Source organism: Hyla sarda, chromosome 7 (assembly GCF_029499605.1).
Source record: "Hyla sarda isolate aHylSar1 chromosome 7, aHylSar1.hap1, whole genome shotgun sequence".
Lineage (NCBI taxonomy): Eukaryota > Metazoa > Chordata > Amphibia > Anura > Hylidae > Hyla > Hyla sarda.
Window position 1 is genome coordinate 148,330,681 of NC_079195.1, and position 23,563 is coordinate 148,354,243.

At 41.6% G+C, this 23,563-nt stretch overlaps 1 long non-coding RNA gene across 2 annotated transcripts in view; it reads right to left on the bottom strand.

Moving 5' to 3' along the window:
* Positions 1 to 1,438: 1,438 nt before the first annotated feature.
* Positions 1,439 to 23,563, bottom strand: part of LOC130282571 (uncharacterized) — a 272,452-nt gene continuing 250,327 nt past the window's right edge. Inside the window, exons 4-5 of one of the 2 annotated variants that reach the window (XR_008846454.1) lie at positions 12,753 to 12,900; positions 1,439 to 2,321 (exon numbers count right to left, since the gene is read on the bottom strand). This is a non-coding gene — a long non-coding RNA (uncharacterized LOC130282571). Of the gene's footprint in view, positions 2,325 to 12,752; positions 12,901 to 23,563 lie in introns of both variants that reach the window. The other variant, XR_008846453.1, reaches the window with a different exon arrangement.

The window sequence follows — 23,563 nt, forward strand, 5'->3', positions numbered from 1 at the left end:
GACCAGTGTCGGGCAGCTGCTGCCAAGGCAAATAAAATCATGGGGTGCATCAATAGGGCCCACGACAAGGAAATAATTCTACTGTTGTCCAAATCACTAGTCAGACTAGACATAGAATACTGTGTACAGTACTGGGCACCAGTGTACAAGAAATATATAGGGGAGCTGGAGAGGGTTCAAAGACGGGCAACCAGGGTAATACGGGGAATGGGAGGACTCAAGTACCCAGAAAGATTATCAGAATTGGGGTTATTTAGTTTAGAAAAAAGAAGGCTTAGGGGAGACCTAATAACTATGTATAAATATATCAGGGGACAGTAAAGAGATCTCTCTCATGATCTATTTATTCCCAGGACTGTATCTATAACAAGGGGGCATCCTCTACATTTAGAGGAAAGAATGTTTCTACACTACCACAGATGGGGGTTCTTTACTGTAAGAGCAGTGAGACTGTTGAATTCTCTCCCGGAGGAGGTGGTCATGGTGAACTCAGAAAGGGGTCTGGATGCATTTTTGGAGAATAAAAACATTGATGGTTATATATACTAGATATTTAGGGACAGCATGTTGATCCAGAGATTTATTCTGACTGCAATATTTGGAAGGAAGGAATTTTTAACTGTCGGAAGGAATTTTTAACTGTAGTAAGAGCGTTTTTTGCCTTCCTCTGGATCAACACAGTAGGGACTCATTAGTTATATAGGTTGAACTACATGGACTCTGGTCTTTTTTCAACCTTATGAACTGTGTTACTATGTTAGTACCCCCACCAATGTTTGTCCCTGTGTGATGTATTGGCATTCTAATGGACAAGTATGGGTTTAGTAATTGCCAGGAGAATGTTACCGGCTTGACTGCATTGTGCTAACTGTAAAGTTTACTGGAGGAGGGATAATATCTGTTGTGGTTCGGGGCTTTGGGGTTGAATTGGATTTGGCTCCAACGGTTATACGACCAGTTAAAATCTGCAGACCAGACAAAATGTCTGACCAAAATGGCTGCCACCATGCGGTGTAGTGAATACAATATATTCACAGACCAGGTGCATAGACTTAATTAGCAGTATTACCGGAGACCAAATGCATTCATAAACACCACAGACCAACCTATTTTAGGAATTTTGGAAGAGTTAAATCCAAATATTCAATGCACAAATCAACACTACACATCCAAACACTGGCAGAAATAAAGATGTTTTAATACACAACTAAAGCACACTAACTAAAAGAGAGAAAAGAGAAAAAGATATTGCTAATAGAAATTTAAATCTGCAGTGTAAGGAAACACATATACAACAATTATAGTAGAAACCCTATAATTGGCTATATGGGTGGATTTTCCTTAAAAGATACAATTATATATATATATATATATATATATATATATATATATATATATATATATATATATATATATACAAATAATATAATACTGAAATACTTAGCTTCGGGGAACCTTTTACAGCAAGTATGATGAACATATGCCCGGCATGAGAAAGGCTGCAGTCCTTTGTCTCAGGATAAGGCCCAATCAGGAAGCTGAATGGAAAGGTGTGTTGGTATGCAGCCCAGGAAGAGAAAAGATAACTTGCCCCCTATTCAATGGGCTTTTATTATGTTTTCTCCGCCCCTTAGCCCACCCACAAGTGGTCTTTGTCTAAAGAACATGACTAGGAGACCCCAGGTAAGAGACTCCATCTTTCCTTTGTCTAAACCCATGTGGCTTTCTTCGTCTAGGATCACAAATATAGCAGATAAAATGTATGTCATTTTCATGTCCATAACATTCCACCTCTTGATCCTAATACCAGAAAACCACATTAGAGTTGCTTGCTGGATTGGTAATCCTCTAAGCTCAGTATTCACAAGTTATTAAGTTTACAATAGGTAGCCCTAGATTCTTGCTGTCAGCTTAGATAGATCATGGTTTATATTGCCGCATTGTTCACTATGTAGCTATAGCACCGACTCTACTGTTGCCAGTAAAGGGATAGTCTAGGGCTTAGGCAATTGATGGAGCTTCTGTCCTCATTTGTAGCTTCTCTTGAGACAGATTATTTAAAGCGTCCTTTGTGGTGTCCAAAAGCCTTTTCCAAAATTTTGGAGGGAATCCTTTGGTTCTGGGTTCTCCTGTCTCGCGATGTCATCCAAACCCAGTCTTGACAACTTGATCCTTGTCATCTTCCAACCACGGGATGCTGAGGAATGGGTAGCCTTCTTCACTGCATTAGAAGCGTTGGTCATCTGGTCATCTGTTTGTGTTGAGCTTGGATTCTTCTGATTGGAGGTCCATGGGTTGAGCGGGGTTACACTTCCACTAATCTGCTAAATCGAAAATAAACAGGTTTAGAGTAACTTTCCAACAATACAATGTAAGCATTTCCAGGCCCATCAGAGATTCTCTTCTGCCTGTGCTGATCAGTGAACCTTGGTAAAACCCACACACTAAACACAGTTGACCTCCACTCTGCATATCCATACTCACTTTCCCAGCATTATTCTGACCATTGCTAACTAATTTATGAGTGTGAGTGTTACCTCAGTCCCTCTAGGCATATTGCCTTCTAGTGGAAGGACTAGCTTTTGCTAAACCTCCCCCACCTCTTGAAAAAATCAAAGTGGTTAGTTTATTACTAATTTCTTTTCCCCACAAATTTGGGGAGACTCCTGTAAATGTCAACCCAAACTAACAAAAGTATTGTCATTTTTACATGTAAGCCTATGGTATGGCCCTAGTGGCCAGAAAAGAAAGTTTAGCTGGACACAGTCTGTATCTTGTGTCTCCATTTTTACCTGAATGACAAAACAAGTGAACATGTTTTACATGAAAAAGGAAGGTGGCAATTTTTTACTTGTTAGTCTCCCTTCCCCCATTGCTAACCATGCAGACACCTAAGTATTGACCTTTAATGGAATAGATTGGGTGACTTTTGCCTGATCAACAGTGGGCATTGAAGTTTCTGCCTGTAAGAGTATTGCTACTTGTCCACATAACTCCCTAAGCGTACCTTGAACCTGTTGTAGGAACATATATTTTGTAGTGTCATCTTTCATGGGAATAGACAAGTGAGGTTTATTGGGGAAACTGAGCGGTTTCTCTGGAAAGCGTTGCTTGGAGGAAGAATGTATATTTCTAGATTTACCTGTGCGTCATGTTTCCAGCAGAATAACAACTTGTGGAGATATGGCCACTATGACCACATGTAGTACATTTAGCTGAACAGTATTTAGTTTTGTTACCATGTGCCTTACAATATCTAGCGATATGGCCTGAAACACCACATGCAAAACAAGACTTTACCCTTTTAGCCTTATGGATTTCCCTTAAAAGATACAACTATGTATATATATATATATATATATATATATATATATATATATATATATATGTGATCGGGGCTCCATACGTGTACTAGTGACAGGAAAGATTGCCTACATACCTATACAAGATCTTACCCTAGCATAGCGGTCTGAGTTGTGCCATAACCGCGCAATGAGGGCACGCCTATAGAGGGCATGCACTATAGTGAAGGAATAAGATAAGGGAGGGTTGGGAGGGTTCCACAAACGACACGTGCTCCGCCCCTGTAGGAGAGGGGGAAGTTATATACACACGCCCCCACCTGTTCCCAATGAGCCCCACCTGGAAGTGCAGGGAGCGATAATTACTTCCGCCCCTCGCACAAACACAGCCCATCAGGCTTTATACTTGTGATCGGGGCTCCATACGTGTACTAGTGACAGGAAAGATTGCCTACATACCTATACAAGATCTTACCCTAGCATAGCGGTCTGAGTTGTGCCATAACCGCGCAATGAGGGCACGCCTATAGAGGGCAAAAAGCCACCATGCTAGGATGAATACAATTCCTGAAATAACACGTCCTACACCCAGCATTAATCTTCACATACACGAAGTAGACTATACCTAATGTGCTGAAAGAGTAGCCCTGACCAACTAGTGACTACTAGAGGTGGTAACCATACCTTTGAAACCGTGGTAGTAACGTCCATCTGTAAAGAATCAACCTGAGAATAACATTCCCTGCCAAATACTAACTGAACTATACCTATCACCATCCCTACTTGTGACATTACTTCAAATGGACACGGAAAGGCTAACTTCATGGCAGGTCTGACAAGCACCAATCCCCTGCTATTTAAGAGGCAAAAACTAAACTGACAGGTAAATGACAAGAAATATCTATCTACCTGATAAATCGTGTGGGTCATGTCGCATGACAAGGTTCACGAAGGCACCTTACCTGATTGAGACTGTAACAGACATACCTAACTAGCCACTGTACTGACCCAACTGGACTTGGAAGTGATGACCCATTGCAGATGACAGCTCCCTGCGAGAGCAAAGTATCTGTAGACGTGACCAGTGTTTAGATGAACCATCATGTCTGTAGACCTGACAGGTCTTTGTGACACCGTCGTGCCTGAACCCGTCACAGGTCCCCGCGGAACCATCGAGCCTGTAGACATGACAGGTCTTTGTGAAATCATTGTGCCTGTAAACGTCACAGGTCTTTGTAAACCACTTTTTTTTTTTTTTCTCAAATACGTAAGTGTGAAATGCCATATTGAGATTGTATACTATCTGAAACGTGTCAGATTACCTACATAACCATGTCAAATCAATTGCTCTGAAATGAGACAGCATTCATGATTCAATCCCCAATCCTAAAGAAACGAGTCATGAAACTGTGTATTAAATGCAGAATATATCTGCAACTAAATGCTGGCCCTCCTTAAAAGAGAACGTGCAATTATGCCGGATAGTTGAATCTGTGTACTATAACGAAATTATAACGTCATCGAGAAATACAACAGACGAGGTTGTATCTGACCTGAAAACGTGTCAGGTCATAACAAATATAACACACGACAAAATTGCTCTGAAAACGAGTCAGTAGCAACTGGCATTACCCCTTTTAACCTGAAGAGGAGTCAGGCAACAGGGTAACATCATGAGTATTCATGACAAGATACCTGTATGAAGCTGGCGTGTTGTTCTGAAGGCGTGTCAGTAACAAAAATGACCAATTGTGTCCAATACCCTAAGCAAAGGATCTACCTCCCCTGTGTGCACCACATGAAACATGTTAACCGTATGTGCGGCATAACCTGCTAACAGTATACCCAACTACAAGTCGCTACTCAATATGTTATTGCTCTGAGACATGTCTAACAATAACCTATGTGGTGCATCCCCCCCTGCAGACGTAGGAGGCTTAAGAATATGTGCTCGATATATCTGCAATGAATGTAAGCACCATATGAATACTGTAATCATGTCTTGTAAATATATGTACAGCCAGAGGTGCAACTGCTATTCAACACTAGGAACGAATGCACATAACCTACCCGCATACAACTATGGTAGTATGCAACAAATGCTGTGTACTGGTGCATGTATCATACACAAGCTGGGAGCGTAAGTACCGTGAAAACGTAAGGAACGTTATGAATTTATGCTCTAACATCATTATGAGTACCTCATACATGCCTAGAAAATAAAGTGTAAACATATATCTAAAAAGATAGACAACGTGCAACTATGCAGGATAGTTGAACATGTCTTCTATAAGTAACTGATAACGTGGTCATGAAATACCACGGAGGAGGCTGTATCTGTCCTGAGAACGTCTCAGGTCGTGACAATGAACCACAATGTAATTGCTCTGAAAATTTGTCGGTAGCAACCGACATTAACTCCTTAAGCTGAAGGAGTCAGGCAAATAGGGCAACATCCTAACAAAGCTGTATAAGCTTTCCGTATAAACATTATGCACGAATATGCAGTATGAAAGCTATGAGCATGAGTACAGTAAAGCTATGGGAGCATAGGTGTAGTGTAGACTCTAAGGATGGAAATGCAGAAAAACTATTACCCATGTGCAGTACAACAAAATAAAGCTATGAACGTAACCAGACTATGAGCGTAACGTGCAACTATGCCAGAGAGTTGAATCTGTGTACTATAACGAAATAACATAATCGAGAAATACAACAGGCGAGGTTGTATCTGACCTGAAAACGTGTCAGGTCATAACAAATACACCAACGACAAAATTGCTCTGAATACGAGTCAGTAGCAACCGACATTACCCCTTAACCTGAAGAGGAGTCAGGCAACAGGTTAACATTGTTACTATTCCTGAAATTGGTTGCTCTGAATGTGAGTCAGTAACAACTGCGATTCAACCCCTGAAGGAACGAGTCAGGTGACCGGGTATTGAACAGCCGATTAGTGCCACTAAAATGATGACCACCCTTGAACGAGTACCTGTGCCGGATAGTTGAATACGTGTTCTATAACTAACTGATAACTTAGTCGTGAAATACAACAGAGGAGGTTGTATCTGACCTGAGAACTTGCAGGTCATGACAATAAACAACAATGCGATTGCTCTGAACGAGTCAGTAGCAACCGGCATTGACCCCTTAACCTAACGAGGAGTCAGGCAATAGGGCTACATCCTGACAAACCTGAGTGAACTTTCCGTATAAAAGACTATGCACGAATACACAGAATGAATGCTATAAACATACGTACAGTAAAAGCTACGGGAGCATGTGTGTAGTGTAGACGCTATGGATGAACATGCAGAATAAATACCATTACCCATGTACAGTAAACGCTATGGATGTTAGTGCAGATAACATAACAGAATAAATGCTACATGTACGCAGAATAAATACTACAACGTGTCAGCATAATAATTACTACCATCGTATGTACAGAATGAATGCTACGAATGTCCGTGTAGTGTATTGCTACAATTCTATGTGCAATATACATGACGTGAACATGTCTGTGGTATGAATACAACGAGCGTGTATGTGGTATAAATGCTATGAGCGTATAGTGATATGATACTATGAGCAGTATAATGCTATAAGTATACTTGCAATATCAATGCTAAGGGCGTATGTGCCTGATGTAGGCCATGTGTATGTGCAGTATAAACGCTACAAGTACATGTGCAGTATAAGCGTCGAGCATATGTGCTACGAATTAATATGTGGTATGACGCTATGAGGTATGAGTACTATGAGCAGTATAATGCTGTGAACATGCTATGAGCGCGTGGCCACAACTGCACGAAACAGCATGTCACTATGTGTGAGAACCATAGGAAACCTGCGTGTATGAATGCGGTGAACGTGTGAACAACAAAACAATGACCGTGTAACCAATATAACTGCCATGAGCGTATGAACTAGGCATGTATGAATGCGATGAACGTGTGAACAACAAAACAATGACCGTGTAACCAATATAACTGCCATGAGCGTATGAACCCTGCGTGTATGAATGCGATGAACGTGTGAACAACTAAACCATAACCGTGTGACCGATGTAACTGCCAGGAGCGTATGAAACCTGCGTGTATGAATGCGGTGAACGCGTGAACAACAAAACCATGATCGTGTAACCCATATAACTGCCATGAGGGTATGAACCCTGCGTGTATGAATGCGATGAACGTGTGAACAACAAAACCATAACCGTGTGACCAATGTAACTGCCATGAGCGTATAAAACCTGCGTGTATGAATGCGGTGAACGCGTGAACAACAAAACCATGACCGTGCAACCAATACAACCGCCATGAGCGTATGAACCGTATGAACCCTGCGGTGAACATGTGAACAACTTAAGAACCGTGAGAGTGTGACCACTATAACTGCCATGAGTGTATGAACCGTATAATTGCCATAGGCAGTATACTGCCGTAACCAGTATGAAATACCATTAACATATGAACCGAATGATACTTTGAGCGTATGAACCAGTGATAATTACAAGGTGTTTGATTGCCATGAACGTAACATGGTAGAAAGAACGTAAGACCGTGAACATGCCAAGAATATGTGAACAGCATTAATGCCAAGTTTGTGGACCGTGTAAAACACCAGTGAGTGAGAGAATAACCATGAGGTGAACAGCATAAACGAGTTTGCCCAGTATAAATGCTGTGAATGTATCGTCAGTGAGTATATGTACCGTATATAATGATATTAGCACATGAAACTGTATACATACTAAGCACGTACGAGCAGTTTGCCATAAGCGTATGAATTAACCATGAGAGTACGGACAATAAGAAACTCATGGAGTTATCAAACCGTGAAGATGCTCTACTCGTGTGCACTTTGTACCAGTAATGCGTGTATGCCCATAATAAACCAAGCGTATGAACCGTATGGATACTATGATCGTGCAAATAACACTGTGTATACTATGATTTATTTGGATGTAGCCTATGTTATATCTCTACAGAGCATTGCACCCTACTATATACTATATTGAAACAAGACAGTCTACAGAGCACTGTATCACCACACACAGCATATGCTACCCTGCAACGTGATCCTCTGCAGAGTATTGCACCACACCAAACAGTAAATGCCACCCTGTGTTGCAACGAGACCCTTCGCAGAGCACTGCACCACACTGGACATGCTAACTGTAACGACCCTCTGCAGAGCATTGCACTATGCACTATATAATATGTTGTATTGAAACCATCCCATCTGCAGAGCATTGCACTAACTGTATAAAGTTTGTTTATAATGAGACCATCTGCAGAGTATAGCGCTATACTGTATATAGTATATATTATATTGTAACAAGACCATCTGCAGAGCATAGCACCATAGCTGTATATCATGAATACTATATTGTAATGAGACCATCTGCAGAGCATTGCACCTTAACTGTATATCATGTATACTATATTGTAACGAGACCATCTGCAGATTATTGCACCATAACTGTATATCATGTATACTATATTGTAACGAGACCATCTGCAGAGCACTGCACTACACCGTTATACAGTACATGTTATATTGTAACGAGACCCTTTGCAGAGCATTACACTGTACCGTATACTGCAAGGGCACCGTATACCCCGCAGAGCACCGCACCACACAGCAAAAGTTATATTGAAACGACTCTTTGCAGAGCATTGCACCACACTGTATACAGCAAACTTTATATTGAAACAACCCTCCGCAGAGCATTACACTATACTTTAGATTAACGATAGCAGACAAGCTGACAGGACCGCCTAACGAGGACTGGGCAGCTGCCGCAACCTGTCCCAAGGGCATAGACAATTGTAGTTGTGTGGGTGGCGGGCGGTCCACATGTCGCCATGAGGCAGCTAGCAGGCTGCGCGAAATGCTGAGGCCGCACCACCCCCAGCACCGATTTAACTCACCTGCTTGCCGCTCCTGGCCCCCACTACCGCTGCGGGCAGAGCCAGCCAGAACCATACCTGCCCAATATTACCTTATAATCAGAGTGAGACACAGAATCCCCAGATAAGACAGCCAGCGGAGCTGCCAGGATGCCGCGCCTGCACCACCCCAGACCCATGATCAGCGAGGCCTCCGCACCGTGAGCAGCAGCTCTGAAGATTTTTGTGGGAGATTCAAACACCAGCCTGCCACAGGAAGCAGAGATTTCCACAAACGACACGTGCTCCGCCCCTGTAGGAGAGGGGGAAGTTATATACACACGCCCCCACCTGTTCCCAATGAGCCCCACCTGGAAGTGCAGGGAGCGATAATTACTTCCGCCCCTCGCACAAACACAGCCCATCAGGCTTTATACATATATATATATATATATATATATATATATATATATCATACAACATTTTTTTTTGCAGCACTACCTTATATCCAATGCCTGATGCCAGCACTCCAGATCTTACCACAGTCCAAATAAGAATAGAAAAACAATAGTGCGGCACTCCAAAAATTCAAAGAAAAGGTGAATTTATTGTCCCGCAACATAGCAGCAGGTTCCAGTGAGGAACTGAAACGTTGCTGCTATGTTATGAGATAATAAATTCAACTTTTCTTAGAATTTTTGGAGTGCCGCACTATTATATATATATATATATATATATATATATATATATATATATATATCACACAAAGAATATAATACTGAAATACTTAGCTTCGGGGAACCTTTTAGAGCAAGTATGATGAACAAATGCCAGGCATGGGAAAGGCTGCAGTCCTTTGTCTCAGGATAAGGCCCAAACAGGAAGCTGAATGGAAAGGTGTGTTGGTAAGCAGCCCAGGAAGAGAAAAGAGAACTTGGCCCCTATTCAATGGGCTTTTATTATGTTTTCTCCACCCCTTAGCCCACCCACAAGTGGTCTTTGTCGAAAGTTACAAAAGCCCACCTATTGGCCCCCTTTGAACACGACTAGGAGACCCCAGGTAAGAGATTCCATCTTTCCTTTGTCTAAACCTATGTGGCTTTCTTGGTCTAGGACAGGGATCTGCAACCCGTGCTCCGGAGCCGCATGCGGCTCTTTTACTCCTTTGCTGCGGCTCCGCGAGTCTGTCCCGGGTCCCGGTCACCCTCATTCCGGGATAATGCAGTGTCCCGGAATGATCTGAGCCTGTGAGCCGCCGTCACGGCGTCGTCGGTTTACTTACCTGCCCTGGTGCCATCGGAGTGGAGTCTCTTCTTCTGGGGCCGTGCGGATCCTCACTGTCATGTGACAATGTAACGTCACATGACAGTGACATCGCCGGCCTGCGCCTCAGTCGAGGAGCGCCACCGGGAGAGGAAGACGCCACGAGAGGAGCTGGTGAGTATGTGAAGTACATTACTCACTTGACAGCGTGGCGTTAACCCCTCACCCCACGGCAGCGTTAATGCTGCCGCGGGGTGAGGGGTTAATGCTACCGCTGCCATGGGGTCAGGGGTAACTTAACCCCTCATCCCATGGCAGCGGCAGCGTTATCACTGCCGCGGGGTGAGAGGTTAGCGCTACCGCTGCCATGGGGTGAGGGGTAACTTAACCCTTCACCCCATGGCAGAGGCAGCGTTATCGCTGCCACGGGGTGAGAGGTTAACGCTGCCATGGGGTGAGGGGTTAAGTTACCCTTCACCCCATGGCAGTGGTAGCATTAACCCCTCACCCCGCAGCAGCATTAACCCCCCACTCCCCAGTGCATTAACCCCCCTCTCCCCAGCCCACCCCAGGCCTGGGCCCCAAGAAAGCCCACCCCAGGCCTGGGCCCAAAAAAAGCCCACCCTAGGCCTGGGCCCAAAAAAAGCCCGCCCCAGGCCTGGGCCCAAAAAAAGCTCACCCCAGGCCTGGGCCCAAAAAAATAATGATTATGATTTATGATACACTGGGGCCCTGATTAATTTTCTATGGCATTTTGGGGCATTGATTATTGGGCATAGCAAATTTTGCTATGGGGCCCTCTGATTTCTAATTACGTCACTGTTTTGGACCCCTGTAGGCCAGCCATGGATAAAGGCAAGTAAAGAAAATTTTCTGAATTTCATATTGTTAAGTGAAAGTCCTTTTTTTCTTCAGATTGACAGCTGACTGCATGCTCCTGTATATATTTGTTTTAAATGTCGCAATGGTTTTGCGGCTCCAAGTTTTTTTTTTCCTTCGGGAAATGGGTCCAAGTGGCTCTTTTTGTCTTAAAGGTTGCAGACCCCTGGTCTAGGATCACTAATATAGCAAATAAAATGTATGTCATTTTCCTGTCCATAACAATATTATTGGTAGATTTTTGAGGTTGGCCCAAATCTATTACTCCCAGTAAAGAGAAAATGTGTGCTTCTAACTTGTGGGGACAGTATGGGGAAGGTACTTTTATGTTCCAACATGGCTGTAACTCAGTTCACAAAGCAAGGCTTTGGGGTGGAAAAATAATAAATTGACTTTAACTTGACCTTAAATAAGGTCTCCATACTGGAACAGAACTTTTATCAGATCCCAAATAAAAACCTGAACTTGTTGCTTAAGTTGATAAAGTCCCAGACCGTAGCAAACCAGATTTCTCGTTCATAACACCATTCCAAGCAAACATGATGGTGGCTGGCTCTCAGTGGCAGCAAATGTTTCTGGCTTACTTGCGCCGAATTTATCAGACTCGCAGACTTTGAAAGACTTTGCATAAATGAAAAATCACCTCAGAACTCACTGTAGGATATCACTTTTCTAAGGCAAGGCAGACGTGGTAACAATTTGCATTTTTTAAATGTTTGCACACTCTTTTCTTGCATCTTTTTAAAAAAAAGGCGTACATGGCAAATATCTTCTACTGCAATGTGCTTGGCGGTGGATCAAACAATCCTTTATAAAAATAAATGAATCCAGATATTTAAAGCTTTTACTTGGAACTGTGTATATACACTACTGTAAAGTTATAAATCCTTGGCTTAGTCATCCTAGAAACATATAGGAGGGCATTCATCATTGTAGGTGTAAGTGAAGCATTTTTCTACAACTTTTTTTTTTTGTGTGCTGGTAATGTGTACTTGTGTAGGAGCACCAAATTATTCTTCATGTAAACCAAAAAGCTAATTAAGTCAGGGCTGGTGTAGTTTAGAGACTTTTGGGTGGTTTGTGCCTTTTTTTTTATTTTTTTTTTACACCTTTTCATAAAAAGGCACAGTTCATTAAACCCATCGAATACCATACGTATTGTCAAAATCAGTGGATTACAACTCAAAATCAGCAGAAATGTGAAAACCAAAAGGCACAAAAAAGGTGCAAAAAAAGGACACTTGCGCCAAAATAGCACCAAATATAGATGGAAAAAAAGGATAAACACAAAGATAAATGCCGCCCATAGAATATGGAACTAAATAGTAGTTAAAACATTATTAGTAGTAAAATGCGGATTCTATGATATTTATGTATTTAAATGGTCTAATATTTTCACATACTATCTTACCTTTCTATTAATAGTAGGAAGCCTTCATAGATCAGACATGCAGCTAATGAGTTTTCTTTATTCTGCTCTCCACTTTCCTGTTAAATATTTAACTTTTGCTCTGTCCTTGATCACATTCTTGTAATTGTGTGTATTTGCAGTTTCCAAACTGAGAACAAAATATATCAGTGTAAATCATATAACTTGACCAAGCATACAAAAATTTACAACAACATAAAGTGTCATAATAAACAATGTCTCTGGAAATAAAATAACAATGTTCAAATGAAAACTCTACTGCACCTCTGTTGAGATGACATTAATTTTATTAATGTCAGTTACTACAGAAGTTCATAAATCTGGGTAATGTTTCTAGTAGGATAATAGCTTTTCTTTTTGAGACATATAGTCAGCAGTGTGTAATGGGGTGTAAGTCACCAAACATTAAGGGGAGGGTGTCCCCTTAGAGGGGTACTTCGACATCAAGCAAAAATGGTGCAATAACATATAGCAGTGTTTACCTATATGTGTTAGTTCTGAAAACACCAAACATACATTTCTTTTGAGAGTCTTAGTCCTGTACTTCCTGTTTGAACAGTAGTTTAGCATCACAATTTCCAGAATGCATTGCTTTCCCCCAGCTCTTCGTCACAGCCCTGCAAGGGGCTGGTAAGAGGTGGTGACACTCCTCTCAGCAGGAGCTGCTTTTTATATGATCCCCGTCCAATAACATACATCCACGTCATCTTTACATAAATTGCCAAGTGAGACATACCTCTCTATTGGCCATGACGCCGGGACCCGCAAGCTCCACTACTTCCGATCGCCGCGTCCCCGGCGCGGCCATGATAGCGGTCACATGACCGCATCACATGACCGGCCGGATAGGATACAGCGCCGGAAGAGCAAAGTACGGGCACCCCGGCGCATGCGCACATACGGTATGACGTCGGCGCTGCATCAGTGGAGCGTCGAGGCAACCACCCGCCCACAGGCGGTGATTGGCCGGAGGCTCCACTGGCGCAGCGCCGATAATACAATTCACAGAAATGTTAATACGATTACAAAATAATACATTTGTTGCAGGGGTATCTTACATATGTATATATAAACTGAAATTATTACATAAAAAAGAAAAGAATTAGGCGGTGCGGTTCATGATACCAATCAGAGAAAAAAATCTATATTTATATTTAAAAACATTAATAATCAGGTGAGTAAATAATATATGTGACAATCATAATATTTATATCTCATAATCAATTAAATATGTGGTATATATCATATATACATAACTATATATATATATATATATATATATATATATATATATATATATATATAAACTATTATGTGTAATACCTAATACAGTCATAATGGACAGATATACTATTCCATCATTATTATAATTGCGTAAATACTGTGAATAAATATTATAAATAAAGTATGTGTTGTAAATACTGTGAATAAATATTATAAATAAAGTATGTGTTGAGAATTAATGAATAAACTGTGTACATATATGTGATAACGTAAATATTTAATTAAAAATATTATAAAAATAAATAAATAAAATATAAAAAGAATATAAAAATCTTTGTGGTCAAAATTTAATTATTAATCATGCAAAAAATTCATATACCGTATATACTCGAGTATAAGCCGAGTTTTTCAGCACGATTTTTCGTGCTGAAAACACCCCCCTCGGCTTATACTCGAGTGAACTCCCCCACCCGCAGTGGTCTTCAACCTGCGGACCTCCAGAGGTTTCAAAACTACAACTCCCAGCAAGCCCGGGCAGCCATCGGCTGTCCGGGCTTGCTGGGAGTTGTAGTTTTTAAACCTCCGGAGGTCTGCAGGTTGAAGACCACTGCGGCCTTCGACATCATCCAGCCCCCTCTCACCCCCCTTTAGTTCTGTACAGTACTCACCTCCGCTCGGAGCTGGTCCGGTCCTGCAGGGCTGTCCGGAGAGGAGATGGTCCGGTGGGATAGTGGTTCCGGGCTGCTATCTTCACCGGGGAGGCCTCTTCTAAGCGCTTCGGGCCCGGCCTCAGAATAGTCACGTTGCCTTGACAACGACGCAGAGGTACGTTCATTGCCAACGTACTTCTGCGTCATTGTCAAGGCAACACCTCTATTCCGGGCCGGAAGCGCGGAGAAGAGGCGCCCCCCGGTGAAGATAGCAGCCCGGAACCACTATCCCACCGGACCACCTCCTCTCCGGACAGCCCTGCAGCACCGGACCAGCGCCGAGCGGAGGTGAGTACTCAGAACTAAAGGGGGTGAGAGGGGGCTGGATGATGTCGAAGGCCGCAGTGGTCTTCAACCTGCGGACCTCCGGAGGTTTCAAAACTACAACTCCCAGCAAGCCCAGACAGCCGATGGCTGCCCGGGCTTGCTGGGAGCTGTAGTTTTGAAACCTCTGGAGGTCCGCAGGTTGAAGACCACTGAGGGCGAATGATGAGAAGAGGATGATGAAGGGGGGGGGGGTGGGATGATGACAAGAGGATGATGAAGGGGGTGGGGGGGTGGGGATGATGAAGGGGGTGTGTGGGATGATGAAGGGGGGTGTGTGGGATGATGAAGGGGGGTGTGTGGGATGATGAAAGGGGGATGTGTGGGATGATGACAAGGGGATGATGAAGGGGGGATGTGTGGGATGATGACAAGGGGATGATGAAGGGGGGATGTGTGGGATGATGACAAGGGGATGATGAAGGGGGGATGTGTGGGATGATGACAAGGGGATGATGATGAGGATGTTAATGACGGGTCTGGATGATGACAGGGGGGGGATGATGTATTTCCCACCCTAGGCTTATACTCGAGTCAATAACTTTTCCTGGGATTTTGGGTTGAAATTAGGGGTCTCGGCTTATACTTGGGTCGGCTTATACTCGAGTATATACGGTACATTAGTAATAATACTAAAGGTGTAAAAATCATACCAAACTAGTGCAAACAACTAAAATAAAATAGTCTGTGAATAATAAATAATGTAAGTGATAAAGAGTATACGTGTATAAATTTATAATTGCACATGATTCTGTCCCGTAAACAATGTTTTGAAATTAATAAAGAGAATCTTTATATCAGTCTCATACATATGTCCGAGTGTGTAATCGCATCCAGATGTTGCAATCCATCATGTGATTCTTCAGGCGTGGAGATGAGGAGGGGAACAAAAAAAGACCAATCAAAGTAAAATAATCTAGAAAATAAAAAATAAAATAAATTAGTATACAAATACTAAGTGATTAAAATATCATCTAAAAAGCAAACGCGGCTGAAAATAAATGTCCGGTGATCAGAGAAATGGGGCGAATGGTTGTATTTCATTGAGTCCAAGTGGTTGTAGGGTTTGAAAACGCCAAATCCATTTGCTTTCGCACTGTGCTAGAATTTTTGGAATATCACCACCTCTGATGCCTAGGTTCACTTGATCAATTCCTTTTACCTTCAGGAGGTTTGGGTCACACTCATGTTCCAACAAGAAATTCCTTGCAATGGGTTTTAGTTCTTCTACATGTAGCCGCCTGTCTAATGTCTCGCATGTGTTCCCGCACCCTGACCTTTAATGGTCTAGTAGTTAGTCCGATGTAGATTTTAGGACATGGGCAATAGGCATAATATACTACTGCTTTAGACTCACAAATAATGTGATGTCGAATTTTGAAAGTTTTTTGTCCACCAGAATCACTTAAGTCGGTGCTTCTCACGATGTTGGGACATGCGACACATTTACCACACGGAAAACAAAGATTTTTTATGGTACCCAAATTAAATAGATTAGGAGTAGATGAAACATACTCACTTTTCACGAGGATATCTTTCAAGTTGCGGGCACGTCTTGCTGTCATCTGTAGTCTCTCTGGAACGTAGTGACGAAGGACAGAGTCCGTTTTCAGAATGGGTAGATGTTTTTCAATTGCTCGTCTCATCTCTTCCCAGTGTGCACTGTAATCTGATATATAACGTATGGTATCATCTGAAATACGTGGAGGTTTCTTTTGAAGTAATTGTTGTCGTGGCGTCTCTCTAGCACGTCGATAAGCTTTTTTCAAACATCGTTGGCTATACCCTCTCTCTTTTAACCTTTTTCGTAGAGTCCTTGCTTGTTCTTCGAACATTGTGTCGGATGAACAATTTCTTCTTATTCGTAGATATTGTCCAACAGGGACTGCATCTTTCATATGTTTCGGATGTGCAGAAGTAGCATGGAGGTAAGTATTGGTGGCGGTCGGTTTTCGATATACATTTGTTTGGATAAATCCCTCTTGATCTCGTGTTAAGGTGACATCTAAAAATGGAATTGAGGACCTGTCAAATGAGTATGTAACCTTAATATTCATGTTGTTGTTGTTAAGACCACAAATGAAGGCTTCTAATTCAACGGCCATTTCCTGCCAGATCATGAGGACGTCATCGATGTACCGAGCCCAAAACAGGACTCTGTCCATCGAGACGTCCCCATGATCTGACAGGAATAGATCCCTCTCCCACAGCCCCAGGAACAGATTAGCATACGAGGGCGCACAAGGCGCTCCCATAGCTGTGCCCTGGAGCTGCAGGTAGAGGGATCCATTAAATGTAAAGAAGTTATGCGTTAAGACAAATTGTAATGCTTCACACAAAAACTTGGCAAGTCCACTCCCAGTATCACTTGACCTCAGAAAGAATTCAGTGGCTCGCAGGCCATCCTCATGTCTAATGCATGTATATAGTGATTCAATATCTATTGCCACCAAGAGTGTATCTTCAGCCAGATGGAGTCCCTCAATACGGCTCAATAGATCATTGGTGTCCCTCACAAATGAGGGTAGGCACTCAACCAATGGTTTCAATTTATCATCAATATATCTTGAAATATTTTCAGTTAAATTAACCATACCTGAGATGATTGGTCGCCCAGGTGGTCTGGTAGGGTGTTTATGCACTTTCGGCAGCAAATATAGCGTTGGTATCTTGGGGTGTAATACACTCAAGGCACGATGAAGTTCTGAAGAAATAGTGAAATCTGCTTCTGCCCGCTCAAGAATTATTTCAAGAGTGTTTTTAAATGAAATTAAAGGATTAAAGGATAATTTTTTATAACAGGTATTATCACGTAATTGTTTGCGTGCTTCTGCTTCATACATCTCTCTAGGCCATACAATGATATTCCTACCCTTATCGGCTGGTTTAATTATCACATCATTAAGTTTTCTCTATCTTTCCAAACTCTGTCTTTCCTCTCTGGTCAGATTATCATTGTATAAATTCCTTTTGATCTTCTTGAATTCTTCATCAACCATATTAACAAAAGTATCAATTATTGGGCAGACAGAGAGGGAAGGAAAATTTTTAGATCTAGGTTTAATGCATGTGGGTACCTGATTTTCTCGTGATGTTTCTTGTTCCGTTAATAAATCTTCTAAATCACGTATGGCCTGTCTCTCAGCAGGTGTGGTGAATGTTGTTATATTTTCTTTCTTATGATATCATTTCTTGAAAATTAGTGAGCGGGCAAAGATATGAAGATCTTTCAAAGCTGTGAAATGATCAAATGGAGCAGTTGGTGAAAAGGTCAAACCTTTAGACAAAACTGATACATCAGACTCAGACAGTTCATGCTGTGATAAATTAATTACCTTAGCGTTGTCATCGCAGGAGGTGGAAGATTCACGAGATCCATATTTACGTTTGCCATTATCCCGCTGGAAATCTTTCTTCCTTTTTTGACGGTTATTGAAGAAATTTGGACGATAGGTGGGTCCACTGTATTCACTACTGGACGATATTGCTGATACGGACATAGCTCTCCTCCTTTGCTGGGGGAGATCGTTGTTTGCCTTCCTCTGCCATCTGTATATCGTCTTCTGTTGAAAGTCGTGGATATCACGTGATAATATTTTGCTCTTTCTCTCTGAGATGTCTTTTTCCCGGACACTATGTTGTTTCTCCATCTTTGTTTTAAATGTTTCTGTTTCCTCCGGGGAGGCCGTGCCATCTAAGCGTGTTTGTACATTGGATATTTCCATTTCCACTTCTTCCAATGTTCGCTTATGTAGACCAACCAACAATTCCATAAATTGTAGTGATGCATGTGTGCATACTTCAGCCCACCTTGTTGTAAATGTATCATCATTTATGGGGAATGACGGAAAGACTTGAATCCTGAGGCCTCTTGGAATTAACTTTCTTGATATATAGCTCTCTAAGAAGGACTTGTTCCACCAAACACGTAATTTCCTATGCAGTAAAGTGCTCATCATGTGCTGCAAAGAAGCCACATTTCTCTGCCATCACCACCGGCAGTTGCTTCTCCCTTGAAAACATTATCTAATTGTGACAACCAGGTTTGTTCCCTTGTTCTAAAGTCCTTGGCCATGGACCTGCCAAAAAGTTCCCACCTGTAGTAATACAGAAAAATAGATATAACCAAAATTATGGCACAGTATACTATATATTCTTATAATTAGGGATCTATGATACCTATATATAGTGTTGGTACATATGGCCCTACTATACACTCCTTATACTAAGAACAAATACAAAGGAATGGGATGGAGTAATAAATTGATTAAAAAAATATATGACTTTATTGATAATTCATTACATATTAAAAACAAGAAAAGACATCATAAAAAGGGAAAAAACAACTTGTGGTGGAAAAGAGGGCGTCACTCCAGAAGGTCCGCAATGTAAACTATAGTATTGAATATATTTCATAAGTTGCACTACTGCTCATTCTATTACACAATCCCATAGAGGATATACCTCAATAACTATAAAGTGCCTAGAGACAGCATACATACCAATAAATAGAATCAAGGTGCAAATACAAGAGGGACCGCTGGAGAGACGTCACCCCAACGTACGTTTCGGGTTGTCCTTCGTCCTGGGGGTGGCTTCCTCTCAGAAGGAGCTGCTGGTGGTTGCCTCGACGCTCCACTGATGCAGCGCCGATGTCATACCGAATGTGCGCATGCGCCGGGGTGCCCATACTTCGCTCTTCCGGCGCTGTATCCTATCCGGCCCGTCATGTGATGCGGTCATGTGACCGCTATCATGGCCGCGCTGGGGACGCGGCGACCGGAAGTAGCGGAGCTTGCGGGTCCCGACGTCATGCGCCAATAGAGAGGTATAGTGTATAGTAGGGCCATATGTACCAACACTATATATAGGTATCATAGATCCCTAATTATAAGAATATATAGTATACTGTGCCATAATTTTGGTTATATCTATTTTTCTGTATTACTACAGGTTGGAACTTTTTGGCGGGTCCATGGCCAAGGACTTTAGAACCAGGGAACAAACCTGGTTGTCACAATAAGATAATGTTTTCAAGGGAGAAGCAACTGCCGGTGGTGATGGTGATCAGAGAAATGTGGCTTCTTTGCAGCACATGATGAGCACTTTACTGCATAGGAAATTACGTGTTTGGTGGAACAAGTCCTTCTTAGAGAGCTATATATCAAGAAAGTTAATTCCAAGAGGCCTCAGGATTCAAGTCTTTCCGTCATTCCCCATAAATGATGATACATTTACAACAAGGTGGGCTGAAGTATGCACACATGCATCACTACAATTTATGGAATTGTTGGTTGGTCTACATAAGCGAACATTGGAAGAAGTGGAAATGGAAATATCCAATGTACAAACACGCTTAGATGGCACGGCCTCCCCGTAGGAAACAGAAACATTTAAAACAAAGATGGAGAAACAACATAGTGTCCGGGAAAAAGACATCTCAGAGAGAAAGAGCAAAAAATTATCACGTGATATCCACGACTTTAAACAGAAGATGATATACAGATGGCAGAGGAAGGCAAACAACGATCTCCCCCAGCAAAGGAGGAGAGCTATGTCCGTATCATCAATATCGTCCAGTAGTGAATACAGTGGACCCACCTATCGTCCAAATTTCTTCAATAACCGTCAAAAAAGGAAGAAAGATTTCCAGCGGGATAATGGCAAACGTAAATATGGATCTCGTGAATCTTCCACCTCCCGTGATGACAACGCTAAGGTAATTAATTTATCACAGCAAGAACTGTCTGAGTCTGATGTATCAGTTTTGTCTAAAGGTTTGACCTTTTCACCAACTGCTCCATTTGATCATTTCACAGCTTTGAAAGATCTTCATATCTTTGCCCGCAAGAAATGGTATCTTAAGAAAGAAAGAAAATATAACAACATTCACCACACCTGCTGAGAGACAGGCCATACGTGATTTAGAAGATTTATTAACGGAACAAGAAACATCACGAGAAAATCAGGTACCCACATGCATTAAACCTAGATCTAAAAATTTTCCTTCCCTCTCTGTCTGCCCAATAATTGATACTTTTGTTAATATGGTTGATGAAGAATTCAAGAAGATCAAAAGGAATATATACAATGATAATCTGACCAGAGAGGAAAGACAGAGTTTGTAATGATTGAGAAAACTTAATGATGTGATAATTAAACCAGCCGATAAGGGTGGAAATATCATTGTATGGCCTAGAGAGATGTATGAAGCAGAAGCACGCAGACAATTACGTGATAAAACCTGTTATAAAAAATTATCCTTTAATCCTTTAATTTCATTTAAAAACAGTCTTGAAATAATTCTTGAGCGGGCAGAAGCAGATTTCACTATTTCTTCAGAACTTCATCGTGCCTTGAGTGTATTACACCCCAAGATACCAACACTATATTTGCTGCCGAAAGTGCATAAACACCCTACCAGACCACCTGGGCGACCAATCCTCTCAGGTATGGGTAATTTAACTGAAAATATTTCACGATATATTGATGATAAATTGAAACCATATGTTGAGTGCCTATCCTCATTTGTGAGGGACACCAATGATCTATTGAGCCGTATTGAGGGACTCCATCTGGCTGAAGATACACTCTTGGTGGCAATAGATATTGAATCACTATATACATGCATTAGACATGAGGATGGCCTGCGAGCCACTGAATTCTTTCTGAGGTCAAGTGATACTGGGAGTGGACTTGCCAAGTTTTTGTGTGAAGCATTACAATTTGTCTTAACGCATAAGTTCTTTACATTTAATGGATCCCTCTACCTGCAGCTCCAGGGCACAGCTATGGGAGCACCTTGTGCGCTCTCGTATGCTAATCTGTTCCTGGGGCTGTGGGAGAGGGATCTATTCCTGTCAGATCATGGGGACGTCTCGATGGACAGAGTCCTGTTTTGGGCTCGGTACATCGATGACGTCCTCATGATCTGGCAGGGAACGGCCATTGAATTAGAAGCCTTCATTTGTGGTCTTAACAACAACAACATGAATATTAAGGTTACATATTCATTTGACAGGTCCTCAATTCCATTTTTAGATGTCACCTTAACACGAGATCAAGAGGGATTTATCCAAACAAATGTATATCGAAAACCGACCGCCACCAATACTTACCTCCATGCTACTTCTGCACATCCGAAACATATGAAAGATGCAGTCCCTGTTGGACAATATCTACGAATCAGAAGAATTTTTTCCACCGACACAATGTTTGAAGAACAAGCAAGGACTCTACGAAAAAGGTTTAAAGAGAGAGGGTATAGCCTACGATGTTTGAAAAAAGCTTATCGACGTGCTAGAGAGACGCCACGACAACAATTACTTCAAAAGAAACCTCCACGTATTTCAGATGATACCATACGTTATATATCAGATTACAATGCACACTGGAAAGAGATGAGACGAGCAATTGAAAAACATCTACCCATTCTGAAAACGGACTCTGTCCTTCGTCACTACGTTCCAGAGAGATTACAGATGACAGCAAGACGTGCCCGCAACTTGAAAGATATCCTCGTGAAAAGTGAGTATGTTTCATCTACTCCTAATCTATTTAATTTGGGTACCATAAAAAATCTTTGTTTTCCGTGTGGTAAATGTGTCGCATGTCCCAACATCGTGAGAAGCACCGACTTCAGTGATTCTGGTGGACAGAAAACTTTCAAAATTCGACATCACATTACTTGTGAGTCTAAAGCAGTAGTATATTATGCCTATTGCCCATGTCCTAAAATCTACATCGGACTAACTACTAGACCATTAAAGGTCAGGGTGCGGGAACACATGCGAGACATTAGACAGGCGGCTACGCGGGTACATGTAGAAGAACTAAAACCCATTGCAAGGCATTTCTTGTTGGAACATGAGTGTGACCCAAACCTCCTGAAGGTAAAAGGAATTGATCAAGTGAACCTAGGCATCAGAGTTGGTGATATTCCAAAAATTCTAGCACAGTGCGAAAGCAAATGGATTTGGCGTCTTCATACCCTACAACCACTTGGACTCAATGAAATACAACCATTCGCCCCATTTCTCTGATCACCGGACGTTTCCTTTCAGCCGCGTTTGCTTTTTAGATGATATTTTAATCACTTAGTATTTGTATACTAATTTATTTTATTTTTTATTTTCTTGTTCTAGATTATTTTACTTTGATTTGTCTTTTTTTGTTCCCCTCCTCATCTCCACGCCTGAAGAATCACATGATGGATTCCAACATCTGGATGCGATTACACACTCGGACATATGTATGAGACTGACATAAAGATTCTCTTTATTAATTTCAAAACATTGTTTACGGGACGGAATCATGTGCAATTATAAATTTATACACGTATACTCTTTATCACTTACATTATTTATTATTCACAGACTATTTTATTTTAGTTGTTTGCACTAGTTTGGTATGATTTTTACACCTTTAGTATTATTACTAATTGATATGAATTTTTTGCATGATTAATAAAAAAATTTTGACCACAAACATTTTTATATTCTTTTTATATTTTATTTATTTATTTTTATTATATTT